The sequence below is a fragment of the Coregonus clupeaformis genome, unplaced genomic scaffold (assembly GCF_020615455.1).
Source record: "Coregonus clupeaformis isolate EN_2021a unplaced genomic scaffold, ASM2061545v1 scaf1401, whole genome shotgun sequence".
Classification (NCBI taxonomy): Eukaryota; Metazoa; Chordata; class Actinopteri; order Salmoniformes; family Salmonidae; genus Coregonus; species Coregonus clupeaformis.
In genome coordinates, this window is record NW_025534855.1 from 42003 (window position 1) to 59923 (window position 17921).

General features: G+C 39.8%; 1 long non-coding RNA gene and 1 pseudogene across 1 annotated transcript; both read right to left on the reverse strand.

The window, feature by feature from the left end:
* Positions 1 to 1943: 1943 nt before the first annotated feature.
* Positions 1944 to 3617, reverse strand: LOC121548381 (annotated as a pseudogene).
* A 6495-nt stretch (positions 3618 to 10112) lies between these two features.
* Positions 10113 to 12625, reverse strand: LOC121548403. The gene is made up of 4 exons (XR_005996645.2): positions 12549 to 12625; positions 12264 to 12401; positions 12032 to 12173; positions 10113 to 10242 (listed from the first exon to the last, which is right to left on the reverse strand). It is a non-coding gene; the product is annotated as an uncharacterized LOC121548403 (long non-coding RNA).
* Positions 12626 to 17921: the final 5296 nt, after the last annotated feature.

Here is a 17921-nt window from a genome sequence, read left to right on the forward strand (position 1 = left end):
CTGGAGACTGGCTAGGCCACTCCAGGACCTTGAAATGCTTCTTACGAAGCCACTCCTTCGTTGCCCGGGCGGTGTGTTTGGGATCATTGTCATGCTGAAAGACCCAGCCACGTTTCATCTTCAATGCCCTTGCTGATGGAAGGAGGTTTTCACTCAAAATCTCACGAAACATGGCCCCATTCATTCTTTCCTTTACACGGATCAGTCGTCCTGGTCCCTTTGCAGAAAACAAGCCCCAAAGCATGATGTTTCCACCCCCATGCTTCACAGTAGGTATGGTGTTCTTTGGATGCAACTCAGCATTCTTTGTCCTCCAAACATGATGAGTTGAGTTTTTACCAAAAAGTTATATTTTGGTTTCATCTGACCATATGACATTCTCCCAGTCCTCTTCTGGATCATCCAAATGCACTCTAGCAAACTTCAGACGGGCCTGGACATGTACTGGCTTAAGCAGGGGGACACGTCTTGCACTGCAGGATTTGAGTCCCTGGCGGCGTAGTGTGTTACTGATGGTAGGCTTTGTTACTTTGGTCCCAGCTCTCTGCAGGTCATTCACTAGATCCCCCCGTGTGGTTCTTGGTTTTTTGCTCACCGTTCTTGTGATCATTTTGACCCCACGGGGTGAGATCTTGCGTGGAGCCCCAGATCGAGGGAGATTATCAGTGGTCTTGTATGTCTTCCATTTCCTAATAATTGCTCCCACAGTTGATTTCTTCAAACCAAGCTGCTTACCTATTGCAGATTCAGTCTTCCCAGCCTGGTGCAGGTCTACAATTTAGTTTCTGGTGTCCTTTGACAGCTCTTTGGTCTTGGCCATAGTGGAGTTTGGAGTGTGACTGTTTGAGGTTGTGGACAGGTGTCTTTTATACTGATAACAAGTTCAAACAGGTGCCATTAATACAGGTAATGAGTGGAGGACAGAGGAGCCTCTTAAAGAAGAAGTTACAGGTCTGTGAGAGCCAGAAATCTTGCTTGTTTGTAGGTGACCAAATACTTATTTTCCACCATAAATTAGAAATAATTTAATAAAAAAATCCTACAATGTGATTTTCAGGAAAAAAAATTCTCAATTTGTCTGTCATAGTTGACGTGTACCTATGATGAAAATTACAGGCCTCTCTCATCTTTTTAAGTGGGAGAACTTGCACAATTGGTGGCTGACTAAATACTTTTTTCCCCCACTGTATCTGTTATATTGTATACCTTTATTACACCAACATTGATCGTTTTTGGCTAGCATCTTTATCATTCAAGGTATCTATCTGTAAAACCATTGGCTGCTCCTTGGTGTTTGCCAACATCTCATAATTTGAGCCATAGTAGGGGGTCAAACTTGCCAAGTGTCAAAACTGACCTTAGCTTAGATGCAGAAATATAAATATATGCAAATATAAATATCATTAATTATATATTGTGGCGTACCGCGGACAAGCCACCAGGCTGAGTCTACATCACGCGGCGGTGGCTCCCACATGCTGGACGTGCCAGGTCTCAATGGGTCCTCCCGCCAGGACTAATTGGGGCCGATTGAGGCTGGTGAGTAATCAAGGGGCTGATTGCTCACCAGCCGCACGGGGCTGCCAGGAGGGCAACACACGGGAGGGTTGGAGGTAGTGAGAGGTTGCTACCGGATAGACGTCCTCATGGTCTGCTAGAACCGAGGGGCTCGGTGTTCTACCCCAGAGGAGACAGCATTCCCAGAAGGCGGTAACCCGGAAGAGGTCTCCTGGAGGAGACCTGTTTCTTTTCTTTTCTTTATTGGTTTAAATAAACACCCTTGAAACTGAGGTGTCACACTTGTGTCTGATCTGTGTAGATCAAACCCCCTGGTCTGCCACAATATATATAATTAATTATCATAAATATGTATAATATATATCAGAATATCTTGAATTACCAGTATGGCCTCTTTAGGAGTCCTGGTGGTCATGAAGGTCAGGTCACTTCTGATGTCTCTCATTCTGGAGAAAATTTTAAACATACAATCAGGAATAAAAGTGCCATGGAACATCACGTCTGGCATTATTTTACATTTACATTTGAGTCATTTAGCAGACGCTCTTATCCAGAGCGACTTACAGTTAGTGAGTGAATACATATTTGTTTATTTTCCATACTGGCCCCCCGTGGGAATCAAACCCACAACCCTGGCGTTGCAAGCGCCATGCTCTACCAACTGAGCTACACGGGGCCCACAGTGTACATTCAATACAGTGCAGTGTCCACTTATAACCTTAGCTCTCACACCCTCCCTTCCACAAAGATATACGTCAGTACTTTTCCCATCACCCAGGATTTCTCCATGCATATCATAAGACTTCTTATCAGTCAGGAGAGGCTTTGAGTTATTGGGAGCACACATTCCTATAGTTCACTAAATAATTACACTTCTCATTCACAAAGAGCTTGAACCTAACACCACTTTCAATCTCTAAGGATATCAAAACAATCTATTCATACTAAGAGGATATAATGATATAAAACTGTAATGATATAGAACAGTCATTTACAATCTATCAGATGAAAAACACACACACACACACACCTGGTACACAACGTAGGTGGTCTCCTCCATCCATGAACACTGATCATCATTCAGGATACAACTGGAGCTTTGGAACTGGACCTGTCCCTTGAGGTACTGGAACAGGATAAGGTACTGCAGGAGGATGTGTCGTCTGAAATTACTGTCACTGAGCTGCAGGTCCATCACCTTCTCGCTGGTGAGGAACTTGGCAAAGTAAACGTGGTCTCCTCCTGCCATCCTCATCTCCTCCAGCTTGCTTTTAGAAGCCTGCATGTCGTCCAGCTTGAAGCTTTTAAACACTGCCAGCGTCTCGTCTGAATACTTGAGGAAAGTCATCCAGGAGAACTTGTCATAACACTGAACAGGGTTATGCAGAGTCCAGAACTTTCTGTATAGGTTGTAGTCGATAGGGATGGAACATGAAGCAGGTGCACTAAGTTCCTCATCTCCCATCTCCCCCTCCTCCACTTCCATCCTATCCTCTTTCTCCTCTGTGGGCTTCTGGCCAAGAGTGCTCTCTTGCTCATTTTTGTTGAATACTGTGATGTTGTCGAAATGAAACTGGCTCTGCAGGTTCAGACCTGATTTCTCAGACAGGGGGGAAAGAGGCAAGCCAGGAACAGCTGGATCCGTCCACAGAAGACTGTGTTCTGAGACTTGGACAACCTCCTCAAAAGATCATTACACATCCTTAACGAGTAGTTCTTCCCAGCAGTGTAAAAGGAGTTAGACTTCCAGGTGGAGACATTCTCTTTAACAAAGGAGAAGATCTTATCACACTGGTCCAGAGGAAGACAGTCCAGACCATCTCCCAACAGTAGGAAAGGAGTGGTGGCGGAGCAGATACCTTCAGTGACTCCATCAATGCTGAGATAGATGAGAGACAGGAAGTCATCGACGAGTGCTTTCTTTTCCACAATCTGCTCCTCCAGGACCTGCCTCAGAGCTTGGTCAAGGGTGGTCTTCTTCTCTGTATCATTTCCAGTGATCTGGTTGAATGCGTTTAACAAAGGTTTGCTGGTTTTGTTGTCCAACGCACTTCTGTATCTTTTGCATCGTTGAAATTGAATAAAGTCAGTAAAGACATCTTAAACATGACGTTGACATCATGAGCTGTAGCTGCAACAATAGTCTACCTATAGAAATATCATTCACTTCTAGGAGTTTCCATAGGTAGAACTATATTATGGACTGGCTTTCAATAGGTAGAACTATATTATGGACTGGCTTTCAATAGGTACTATATTATGGACTGGCTTTCAATAGGTAGAACTATATTATGGACTGGCTTTCAATAGGTACAACTATATTATGGACTGGCTTTCAATAGGTACAACTATATTATGGACTGGCTTTCAATAGGTAGAACTATATTATGGACTGGCTTTCAATAGGTAGAACTATATTATGGACTGGCTTTCAATAGGTAGAACTATATTATGGACTGGCTTTCAATAGGTAGAACTATATTATGGACTGGCTTTCAATAGGTAGAACTATATTATGGACTGGCTTTCAATAGGTAGAACTATATTATGGACTGGCTTTCAATAGGTAGAACTATATTATGGACTGGCTTTCAATAGGTAGAACTATATTATGGACTGGCTTTCAATAGGTAGAACTATATTATGGACTGGCTTTCAATAGGTAGAACTATATTATGGACTGGCTTTCAATAGGTAGAACTATATTATGGACTGGCTTTCAATAGGTAGAACTATATTATGGACTGGCTTTCAATAGGTAGAACTATATTATGGACTGGCTTTCAATAGGTAGAACTATATTATGGACTGGCTTTCAATAGGTAGAACTATATTATGGACTGGCTTTCAATAGGTAGAACTATATTATGGACTGGCTTTCAATAGGTAGAACTATATTATGGACTGGCTTTCAATAGGTAGAACTATATTATGGACTGGCTTTCAATAGGGTAGAACTATATTATGGACTGGCTTTCAATAGGTAGAACTATATTATGGACTGGCTTTCAATAGGTAGAACTATATTATGGACTGGCTTTCAATAGGTAGAACTATATTATGGACTGGCTTTCAATAGGTAGAACTATATTATGGACTGGCTTTCAATAGGTACAACTATATTATGGACTGGCTTTCAATAGGTACTATATTATGGACTGGCTTTCAATGGGTAGAACTATATTATGGACTGGCTTTCAATAGGTAGAACTATATTATGGACTGGCTTTCAATAGGTACAACTATATTATGGACTGGCTTTCAATAGGTAGAACTATATTATGGACTGGCTTTCAATAGGTACAACTATATTATGGACTGGCTTTCAATAGGTACTATATTATGGACTGGCTTTCAATAGGTACTATATTATGGACTGGCTTTCAATAGGTAGAACTATATTATGGACTGGCTTTCAATAGGTAGAACTATATTATGGACTGGCTTTCAATAGGGTAGAACTATATTATGGACTGGCTTTCAATAGGTAGAACTATATTATGGACTGGCTTTCAATAGGTACTATATTATGGACTGGCTTTCAACAGGTAGAACTATATTATGGACTGGCTTTCAATAGGTAGAACTATATTATGGACTGGCTTTCAATAGGTACTATATTATGGACTGGCTTTCAATAGGTAGAACTATATTATGGACTGGCTTTCAATAGGTAGAACTATATTATGGACTGGCTTTCAATAGGTAGAACTATATTATGGACTGGCTTTCAATAGGTAGAACTATATTATGGACTGGCTTTCAATAGGTACTATATTATGGACTGGCTTTCAATAGGTAGAACTATATTATGGACTGGCTTTCAATAGGTACTATATTATGGACTGGCTTTCAATAGGTACAACTACATTATGGACTGGCTTTCAATAGGTAGAACTATATTATGGACTGGCTTTCAATAGGTAGAACTATATTATGGACTGGCTTTCAATAGGTAGAACTATATTATGGACTGGCTTTCAATAGGTAGAACTATATTATGGACTGGCTTTCAATAGGGTAGAACTATATTATGGACTGGCTTTCAATAGGTAGAACTATATTATGGACTGGCTTTCAATAGGTACTATATTATGGACTGGCTTTCAATAGGTAGAACTATATTATGGACTGGCTTTCAATAGGTACTATATTATGGACTGGCTTTCAATAGGTAGAACTATATTATGGACTGGCTTTCAATAGGTACTATATTATGGACTGGCTTTCAATAGGTAGAACTATATTATGGACTGGCTTTCAATAGGTACTATATTATGGACTGGCTTTCAATAGGTAGAACTATATTATGGACTGGCTTTCAATAGGTAGAACTATATTATGGACTGGCTTTCAATAGGTACTATATTATGGACTGGCTTTCAATAGGTAGAACTATATTATGGACTGGCTTTCAATAGGTAGAACTATATTATGGACTGGCTTTCAATAGGTAGAACTATATTATGGACTGGCTTTCAATAGGTAGAACTATATTATGGACTGGCTTTCAATAGGTACTATATTATGGACTGGCTTTCAATAGGTAGAACTATATTATGGACTGGCTTTCAATAGGTAGAACAATATTATGGACTGGCTTTCAATAGGTACTATATTATGGACTGGCTTTCAATAGGTAGAACTATATTATGGACTGGCTTTCAATAGGTAGAACTATATTATGGACTGGCTTTCAATAGGTAGAACTATATTATGGACTGGCTTTCAATAGGTAGAACTATATTATGGACTGGCTTTCAATAGGTAGAACTATATTATGGACTGGCTTTCAATAGGTACTATATTATGGACTGGCTTTCAATAGGTAGAACTATATTATGGACTGGCTTTCAATAGGTACAACTATATTATGGACTGGCTTTCAATAGGTACAACTATATTATGGACTGGCTTTCAATAGGTAGAACTATATTATGGACTGGCTTTCAATAGGTACTACAGTGGGGAAAGAAAGTATTTAGTCAGCCACCAATTGTGCAAGTTCTCCCACTTAAAAAGATGAGAGAGGCCTGTAATTTTCATCATAGGTACACGTCAACTATGACAGACAAATTGAGAAAAAAAAATCCAGAAAATCACATTGTAGGATTTGTAATGAATTTATTTGCAAATTATGGTGGAAAATAAGTATTTGGTCACCTACAAACAAGCAAGATTTCTGGCTCTCACAGACCTGTAACTTCTTGTTTAAGAGGCTCCTCTGTCCCCCACACGTTACCTGTATTAATGGCACCTGTTTGAACTTCTTATCAGTATAAAAGACACCTGTCCACAACCTCAAACAGTCACACTCCAAACTCCACTATGGCCAAGACCAAAGAACTGTCAAAGGACACCAGAAACAAAATTGTAGACCTGCACCAGGCTGGGAAGACTGAATCTGCAATAGGTAAGCAGCTTGGTTTGAAGAAATCAACTGTGGGAGCAATTATTAGGAAAGACAAGACCACTGATAATCTCCCTCGATCTGGGGCTCCACGCAAGATCTCACCCTGTGGGGTCAAAATGATCACAAGAACGGTGAGCAAAAATCCCAGAACAACACGGGGGGACCTAGTGAATGTCCTGCAGAGAGCTGGGACCAAAGTAACAAAGCCTACCATCAGTAACACACTATGCCGCTCAGGGACTCCAAATCCTGCAGTGCCAGACGTGTCCCCCTGCTTAAGCCAGTACATGTCCAGGCCCTTCTGAAGTTTGCTAGAGTGCATTTGGATTATCCAGAAGAGGATTGGGGAGAATGTCATATGGTCAGATGAAACCAAAATAGAACTTTTTGGTAAAAACTCAACTTGTCGTGTTTGGAGGAGCGAAGAATGCTGAGTTGCATCCAAAGAACACCATACCTACTGTGGAGCATGGGGGTGGAAACATCATGCTTTGGGGCTGTTTTTCTGCAAAGGGACCAGGACGACCGATCCGTGTAAAGGAAAGAATGAATGGGGCCATGTATCGTGAGATTTTGAGTGAAAACCTCCTTCCATCAGCAAGGGCATTGAAGATGAAACGTGGCTGGGTCTTTCAGCATGACAATGATCTCAAACACACCGCCTGGGAAACGAAGGAGTGGCTTCGTAAGAAGCATTTCAAGGTCCTGGAGTGGCCTAGCCAGTCTCCAGATCTCAACCCCATAGAAAATCTTTGGAGGGAGTTGAAAGTCTGTGTTGCCCAGCGACAGCCCCAAAACATCACTGCTCTAGAGGAGATCTGCATGGAGGAATGGGCCAAAATACCAGCAACAGTGTGTGAAAACCTTGTGAAGACTTACAGAAAACGTTTGACCTGTGTCATTGCCAACAAAGGGTATATAACAAAGTATTGAGAAACTTTTGTTATTGACCAAATACTTATTTTCCACCATCATTTGCAAATAAATTCATTAAAAATCCTACAATGTGATTTTCTGGATTTTTTTTCCTCATTTTGTCTGTCATAGTTGACGTGTACCTATGATGAAAATTACAGGCCTCTCTCATCTTTTTAAGTGGGAGAACTTGCACAATTGGTGGCTGACTAAATACTTTTTTTCCCCACTGTATATTATGGACTGGCTTTCAATAGGTACAACTATATTATGGACTGGCTTTCAATAGGTAGAACTATATTATGGACTGGCTTTCAATAGGTAGAACTATATTATGGACTGGCTTTCAATAGGTAGAACTATATTATGGACTGGCTTTCAGAAATGTCTAAGTAGTGCATTTACATTTTTGATTATGAAAGCAATTCAGCCCTGTACCCTACCTTTTAAATAATGAATGTGGTTATGCTGCCAGGTAACCTACATTATACAGCATTTCACAAGTCTGAAGAATAGTTAAGCACATTTAACTTTTCATGTCCATTACAATTTAACAGGATGAGGTAGATCAGGTTTAAAGCTAGAATCCTTAGTTGCTACATCCATTTTTGGACTTATAAATTAATGATATATACCCATTTATTCGTGAAAAATATAACTTATAAATGCCTCATGAGCTTAGTTCAACTGTCGTCATCTCATCTGAACCCAACATATAAACTTGTTTTACTCCAATGTTTGTAAACAAAGTAAATGTAAACAAACACTGTATAGCCTCAAAACATGGTTACAACTATAATTTTCATGTCATGGATGGTCAGTCCTTCCATACATAGCGCTCGCTTTGAATTTGAGAATGGTTACATTACTCCAGGCCCATCCCTCAGCTTTGTTATTGTTTCAATTAAGGATTCCAGCTTTAAGGCCAGAAGTTTGATGGAAAAGATAGTTCAGTTCGTTAGTTGATCAAATGTTTTTCTTCATGAACAGCCCAACAGTTATTGTGATGCTTCATGTCATCGCAAACAAAGTATTTGACTCATTTTCAGATGAGGTACTTACGCATTTGCCAATTCGTCCACATTAAACGCGTTTTGAATTTCATAGCTAAGCAATCAAAAACGTAGATATCCTGAGGAGATCCTTTTTGTTTACAGATGTAAACACCAAGGTTATCTGTCAAGGAGAGGCATTTGTTAAAATACAACAAACAAGTATTTCTCAAAAAACAACCTGCAACCAATCATTAGATGACAATCAAATGACAATAATAGTCCAGCATTTACAATAACTAGACAGCCGCGGCAGAACGTTTCTATTCTCCTAAAATGGATCATAACTCATAAGCAGAGCCCACTCAAAAATGAACATCTAAACACTACTTAAAGTTTCAAAAGTTTTTTGTGTGTTTTTGTTCTACTTTACTTTATTTTATAGAACTACTGATATTGATTACTGCATTGTTGGGAAAGAGCTTGCAATTAAGGCATGTCACTGTACTTGTGCACGTGACAATAAAACTTGAAATGACACCAACACAGACTATGTAGCATCCTTCAAGAGGCCTGGGTACAGTCCAAAATATCAACACATTGGACAACTTTAGTTAATTATTTCCCAATCATTATTTTAGATTCTCAAATGTATGCTAACATCCTTCTCCCTAAGGACATTTCAATAGATTTCATTGCAGGAATATCTAAAACATTGGTCAGATTCACACGGAATGTGCTTAGGGAGAAGGATCATAACAAATATTTTGGGAAACAAGGCACAGTAGCCTACTTTCTTCCAAGAGAACGAGACGTGGCCCATTCACTCCAACATCCTTCAACTGTAATGCTGGAGTCACCGTGAGATTAACGTATTCTTTCACTTTTTCGTTCATCTTGGCAAATGTGTCATCGAGATCAATCTGAAAGCTTTAATTTTTATTCAACATTTAGCATTATTATCAACACATATATTTATATTGAACTTATTGTGTGATAAAAGCAATGTAAAGAGGAATCATGCTTTTGGCCAGTCACAAGTCCAGATGAAGCCCACTTAGGGAATGTTTTGATGAATGGAGGCAGACTGAGCAAAATCCTTTCAACATCAGAGGCTCTAGACATTGAAGTCTCTGTCAGGATCTCCACAGAGCAGTTTAGGATTTTCTCTCCATCTTAACAATGGGAAAACAGTATATAATGCAATTAGAGATCATGCTACATACAACTATTAAAAAACACTGAAGTTTGCTGATGTTTCATTTTACCTTTGACTTTCTGCAGAACATACTCTCTTTCAAAGACATCTGGTAACCCAGGTACTCGAACTGGGTCGCAGAAGCGCTCTCCTGGTCGAGAGGTCAAGTCTATCGGTACATAGACCTCATGTTGTGAACTCTCTTTCTAGGGTAGATAGAAAGGTCAAAAGTATTTATCACACACAGTGGTTTGTTTGATACAGTGGGGGAAAAAAGTATTTAGTCAGCCACCAATTGTGCAAGTTCTCCCACTTAAAAAAAATGAGAGAGGCCTGTAATTTTCATCATAGGTACACGTCAACTATGACAGACAAATTGAGGAGAAAAAATCCAGAAAATCACATTGTAGGATTTTTTTATGAATTTATTTGCAAATTATGGTGGAAAATAAGTATTTGGTCACCTACAAACAAGCAAGATTTCTGGCTCTCACAGACCTGTAACTTCTTCTTTAAGAGGCTCCTCTGTCCTCCACTCGTTACCTGTATTAATGGCACCTGTTTGAACTTGTTATCAGTATAAAAGACACCTGTCCACAACCTCAAACAGTCACACTCCAAACTCCACTATGGCCAAGACCAAAGAGCTGTCAAAGGACACCAGAAACAAAATTGTAGACCTGCACCAGGCTGGGAAGACTGAATCTGCAATAGGTAAGCAGCTTGGTTTGAAGAAATCAACTGTGGGAGCAATTATTAGGAAATGGAAGACATACAAGACCACTGATAATCTCCCTCGATCTGGGGCTCCACAAAAGATCTCACCCCGTGGGTTCAAAATGATCACAAGAACGGTGAGCAAAAATCCCAGAACCACACGGGGGGACCTAGTGAATGACCTGCAGAGAGCTGGGACCAAAGTAACAAAGCCTACCATCAGTAACACACTACGCCGCCAGGGACTCAAATCCTGCAGTGCAAGACGTGTCCCCCTGCTTAAGCCAGTACATGTCCAGGCCCGTCTGAAGTTTGCTAGAGTGCATTTGGATGATCCAGAAGAGGATTGGGAGAGAATGTCATATGGTCAGATGAAACTTTTTGGTAAAAACTCAACTCGTCGTGTTTGGAGGACAAAGAATGCTGAGTTGCATCCAAAGAACACCATACCTACTGTGAAGTATGGGGGTGGAAACATCATGCTTTGGGGCTATTTTTCTGCAAAGGGACCAGGACGACTGATCCGTGTAAAGGAAAGAATGAATGGGGCCATGTATCGTGAGATTTTGAGTGAAAACCTCCTTCCATCAGCAAGGGCATTGAAGATGAAACGTGGCTGGGTCTTTCAGCATGACAATGATCCCAAACACACCGCCCGGGCAACGAAGGAGTGGCTTCGTAAGAAGCATTTCAAGGTCCTGAGGTGGCCTAGCCAGTCTCCAGATCTCAACCCCATAGAAAATCTTTGGAGGGAGTTGAAAGTCTGTGTTGCCCAGCGACAGCCCCAAAACATCACTGCTCTAGAGGAGATCTGCATGGAGGAATGGGCCAAAATACCAGCAACAGTGTGTGAAAACCTTGTGAAGACTTACAGAAAACGTTTGACCTGTGTCATTGCCAACAAAGGGTATATAACAAAGTATTGAGAAACTTTTGTTATTGACCAAATACTTATTTTCCACCATAATTTGCAAATAAATTCATTAAAAATCCTACAATGTGATTTTCAGGATTTTTTTTTCTCATTTTGTCTGTCATAGTTGACGTGTACCTATGATGAAAATTACAGGCCTCTCTCATCTTTTTAAGTGGGAGAACTTGCACAATTGGTGGCTGACTAAATACTTTTTTTCCCCACTGTATATGTACACCGTGTTATGGCTGTAAAGTCAAGGTGCAGTATCTCAATTCCCCATTTAAGTTATTTATTAACGTGTTTCATTAGGCTACAGCAGGAAGAGCTTTAATCAACAGCATCTCAAAACACAATGGGTATACCTTTGCTTCAGATAACAGGTAGGCCCAGCACACTGGTGCATTCTCAAAAACCTCAGTCTTCAATGATCTTGTCACCTCTTCTTTTGTGGAGGCTTGGCAACAGCTCTCTGAAGAGATTGTACAATCCTTCAACGATAGCAACCTAAAACAAATGTAAACATTTTATGAATCCATTTGTGGACGTATTAAATTATATTATATGTGTATGCTTTTGTGACAAAATATATATCACCTTCTGGGTCCTTGTTCCAATCTCATTTCTGCACAACATCTGATGCAGACTTTGGGCCAAAGGATTGCACCCACTGAGCTTTCGAATGTATGCAGTCACTTTGTTTAATCCATCTCCAGAACGTTGTTCTCTACTGTTCTGTAAAGATTAGGGGGAAAGCATCGAATGTATTATAGCAGGGGACGAAGTCCATGTCAGAACCAATGAGACAAAGGAACCCCATTGCACGGTTTGCCTGAGCATGGTCAAACATGACAAGACAGTGTAAATATTGGAATATCTCACAATGGTATATAGTGAAGAAAAGAAAGCACTGAGTCCTTTCTGGGTTTGTTCCACTGAGGGTACGACATCATTCAAGTAGAATTCCGTAGTGTCTGGACGCTCATCAGGGAAGGAGGACAAAGAAAATCCCACAGTTGACTCCTCAGTGATTCCACAATCTAGCAAAGTTTGTCCAACTCCACCGAGTTCACTTCTGCAGAAACATCAATACTGACTTAATAATGACGGCTTATCGTGGCTAGTGATGCTGTGTGAGAGAAAAAGTTGTATTGACACTATAGGTAGTCAAAACATTAGATGTGCAGAGGTTTTTTAATGTATGTGTTTTTTATGCTATCAAATGTATTACAAATTCCTTAACGATTAAATTAATGAATGAACATAAGATTACTTGTAATGGAGGACATGTGCTGGGATTCCACTTTCACCAGAGAGCTTCTGTCTCAGATCTCGTAGTGTGTCACTTGCCAAGTCCACCTTGACCTCAAAGTGTCCCATAGCTAACGCCTTGGTCCCGTAGCTAACGCCTTGGTCCCGTAGCTAACGCCTTGGTCCCATAGCTAACGCCTTGGTCCCGTAGCTAACGCCTTGGTCCCGTAGCTAACGCCTTGGTCCCATAGCTAACGCCTTGGTCCCATAGCTAACGCCTTGGTCCCGTAGCTAACGCCTTGGTCCTATAGCTAAAGCCTTGGTCCTATAGCTAACGCCTTGGTCCTATAGCTAACGCCTTGGTCCTATAGCTAACGCCTTGGTCCCATAGCTAACGCCTTGGTCCCATAGCTAACGCCTTGGTCCCGTAGCTAACGCCTTGGTCCTATAGCTAACGCCTTGGTCCCGTAGCTAACGCCTTGGTCCCATAGCTAACGCCTTGGTCCCATAGCTAACGCCTTGGTCCCATAGCTAACGCCTTGGTCCCATAGCTAACGCCTTGGTCCCGTAGCTAACGCCTTGGTCCTATAGCTAACGCCTTGGTCCTATAGCTAACGTCTTGGTCCCATAGCTTCACCTTGAGCATGATGTGGCATCCAACATTATCCTCTCCTGTCATGTCAGTCATTTCTTGCAGTGTCTCTAGCAGGGCTGGTCTCAAGTTCTCCTTGGGTGTAAACATGGCATAGAGCTCACGTCCATTTTCAATGTGCCTGTCTTTCAAAGACCCTAATGGGTGAAATGTAAGATGGTCCACGTCATTACACAAGTTTATTTTCACTCAAATTATACTGAAGTAGACAATAATTGCCAACCCTTTCAAATGGACGCATCAGATCTTCCACTGTGTTTTGGACAGGATCCATGTCTGCATTCTAAATTGTACAAAAGGGAGTAAGGAAAGTTAGTGATGTGACGCTTTTGATTTCTCCCCTCTTTCCTATAAGGACTACATAAAGATGGTGTATGTCTATAAGGACTACATAAAGATGGTGTATGTCTATAAGGACTACATAAAGATGGTGTATGTCTATAAGGACTACATAAAGATGGTGTATGTATATAAGGACTACATAAAGATGGTGTATGTCTATAAGGACTACATAAAGATGATGTATATCTATAAGGACTACATAAAGATGGTGTATGTCTATAAGGACTACATAAAGATGGTGTATATCTATAAGGACTACGTAAAGATGGTGTATGTCTATAAGGACTACATAAAGATGGTGTATATCTATAAAGGACTACATAAAGATGGTGTATATCTATAAGGACTACATAAAGATGGTGTATATCTATAAAGGACTACATAAAGATGGTGTATATCTATAAAGGACTACATAAAGATGGTGTATATCTATAAGGACTACATAAAGATGGTGTATGTCTATAAGGACTACATAAAGATGGTGTATGTCTATAAGGACTACATAAAGATGGTGTATGTCTATAAGGACTACATAAAGATGGTGTATGTCTATAAGGACTACATAAAGATGGTGTATGTCTATAAGGACTACATAAAGATGGTGTATGTCTATGAGGACTACATAAAGATGGTGTATGTCTATAAGGACTACATAAAGATGGTGTATATCTATAAGGACTACATAAAGATGGTGTATGTCTATAAGGACTACATAAAGATGGTGTATGTCTATAAGGACTACATAAAGATGGTGTATGTCTATAAGGACTACATAAAGATGGTGTATGTCTATAAGGACTACATAAAGATGGTGTATATCTATAAGGACTACATAAAGATGGTGTATGTCTATAAGGACTACATAAAGATGGTGTATGTCTATAAGGACTACATAAAGATGGTGTATATCTATGACTACATAAAGATGGTGTATGTCTATGGACTACATAAAGATGGTGTATATCTATGACTACATAAAGATGGTGTATGTCTATAAGGACTACATAAAGATGGTGTATGTCTATAAGGACTACATAAAGATGGTGTATGTCTATAAGGACTACATAAAGATGGTGTATGTCTATAAGGACTACATAAAGATGGTGTATGTCTATAAGGACTACATAAAGATGGTGTATGTCTATAAGGACTACATAAAGATGGTGTATATCTATAAGGACTACATAAAGATGGTGTATGTCTATAAGGACTACATAAAGATGGTGTATGTCTATAAGGACTACATAAAGATGGTGTATATCTATAAGGACTACATAAAGATGGTGTATGTCTATAAGGACTACATAAAGATGGTGTATGTCTATAAGGACTACATAAAGATGGTGTATGTCTATAAGGACTACATAAAGATGGTGTATGTCTATAAGGACTACATAAAGATGGTGTATGTCTATAAGGACTACATAAAGATGGTGTATGTCTATAAGGACTACATAAAGATGGTGTATGTCTATAAGGACTACATAAAGATGGTGTATATCTATAAGGACTACATAAAGATGGTGTATGTCTATAAGGACTACATAAAGATGGTGTATGTCTATAAGGACTACATAAAGATGGTGTATATCTATAAGGACTACATAAAGATGGTGTATGTCTATAAGGACTACATAAAGATGGTGTATGTCTATAAGGACTACATAAAGATGGTGTATATCTGTAAGGACTACATAAAGATGGTGTATGTCTCACCTGTGATCTCTTTTGGCTCAGGACAGTGAGGGTATGTGTAACGCAGTTGGAAAGCCTCCATTGGTTTTTGTACAGGCATCGCTTGTTGTGGCGCTCTGAGTCTTTGGATCAAATCTTTCATTTTCTCAAAGCGATTCTTCTCTACTTGACTGAAACCTGTTAGCAAATGATGGGCATTGGACAAGTTGAATGCATGTCTATGGTGAGACAACCTATTTTAGTTTTTTTAAGTGAATGTACATATGACCAAGCAGAACAGTTTATATATGACCAACCAGAACAGTTTAAAGTGGAATAATGCAGTTGTTGGCATGATGGGATACTTTAAATCACAGAGTCAGTAACCGGTCTGTGACCTTACCCATTTTGTCTAAATCTTCACCATTTACGCCGTCAGTGAAATCGCTCTCATCTTGGATACCCAAAATGAGGAATTTGTGGTAGTAGGTGTCCAGTCTGTGCTGCTGGAGAAGGTTGTATATGGTATCCATCTAGATAGAACAATCAGGTCAGACATCAAATATTTTGGGAACTTGTTTTGGCACAGGACTTTTCCTCTCTGCCAAATAATCCACTGCACCAAGAAGAAGAGATTGCGTTTGTTTGTAATTCACTTGAGAAAAACTAAGAAATAACGGGGATTGTATCATGTCGACGTCTCTTTATTCTCTAGAGAACTGCCGTTTCTTCACAAACTAAAATGTTTTTTTATTAGTGTTATTTTAAATGTTGAGTATGAACATACCTCCAACCTGCACTGCATACCTTAAATCACTGGATTTGTACTTAGTAATGGCTGTGACAATAGCTTTGACGGTTTGTTGGCCTTTTAAGTCCTCCGGCCTCATGTTCTGGAGTAGCCTTGGAAAACTGAGTTTTTTAAAGACATTACACATATAGGTCTGAAGCAGCTCACACACCTGGGGTGTATTCACTAGGAACCAAACAGAACCTAATAGAACAGAAGCAAACAGAAGTAAATGGAACAAAACGGGGAGGGACCTACCTGAATTGGTCCAATAGAAACTCTTATTTTTCGTTGCAAAACGTTTTGGACTAATGATTACACAACTGATTAAACATATTGCATTCTAAACTGAAGTCCATGATAAGTAGATTTTTGGAGTCAAGTGTGTTAGTAGTGTGTGGGACAAAAGTGTGTCAATCAGACCCCTGGGGACGGTTTTCCAAAAGTTATCAGATCGGATTACCCCTATCGGATAGGATTAGAATAGGTTTTTTTTAAACTGAAAAATAGGATTCTGATCCACCGGAGAGGGATAAGGATTTGGTCATCCAATCTGACCTTTAATCAGGGATTGTAGGTCGTTCTGTGTTTTTCAAAACTCAAAGGTAGTGATTAGGATAGTTTTGATCCCAAAAATCTGGATTATCTTGATTCCACTAGAAGGGTGGATTTAGAAAGGTGAAAGGTACTACAACCAAGAATTGTCAATGTAACTATGGAGAGGTTGAAAAAACATACATCTGAAAACCAAAGGTTCATGATGTTAAATTGCCCGCAGTATAGGTAGGCCAATGTGGTCAGTTGTTATATTGAGAAGTGTCAAATAAATGCATCTATTTACTTATAAGTGATATGCAGGCTCTATTATTTTTAATCAAGGTACCTTATTCATGTAGTTTACTCATTTCTGTTTCCTTGACAGTGAAGAAGTAGTACCACAACCTGTCCAGTAGATGGCAAGGTGTAGGCCTGTTCAAAGCACTGAAAATCTGGATTGTGATCTTGATATTGTGGTATCTGGATCAGAATGATCCTATCCAATTATTTTCTGGAAAAACGGCTCAAAAACGGACATATCGATCTTGTCCTGGATAGCAAAAATGAGGATTACAGAATCCGGATCATTCTGATCCCCTAAAATGTTTTGAAAAACCGGCCCGAGGACTGGAGTTGCTCATCCCTGGCCTGGAGTATGCCAGGCTATGCCTTAACCAGGCCTTACCTTGGTCTGGTGTGCATTAGTATTACAGGCCTATATTACATGTCATAATTTTTCATGTTGACATTATGAATCAATGATATTAAATGTGTGCATTTTTACAGTGAGTTTAGCTAGATAAATGTGACCACTTTGAGCGCGCGATAACGTTAGCTAGCTGCGCACCGTCAGGCCCGGCCAGGTAATAATGGACAACTTTTTCAGGAACTATGCAATAATACTCACCTTTACACACTGAAGGCCTGCCATTGGGTCTCTATCATAAGTGACAGGAGTTATATAGCTATGCCTACTCAGTCGGCTACGTTTACACTACGGAGACGAAAC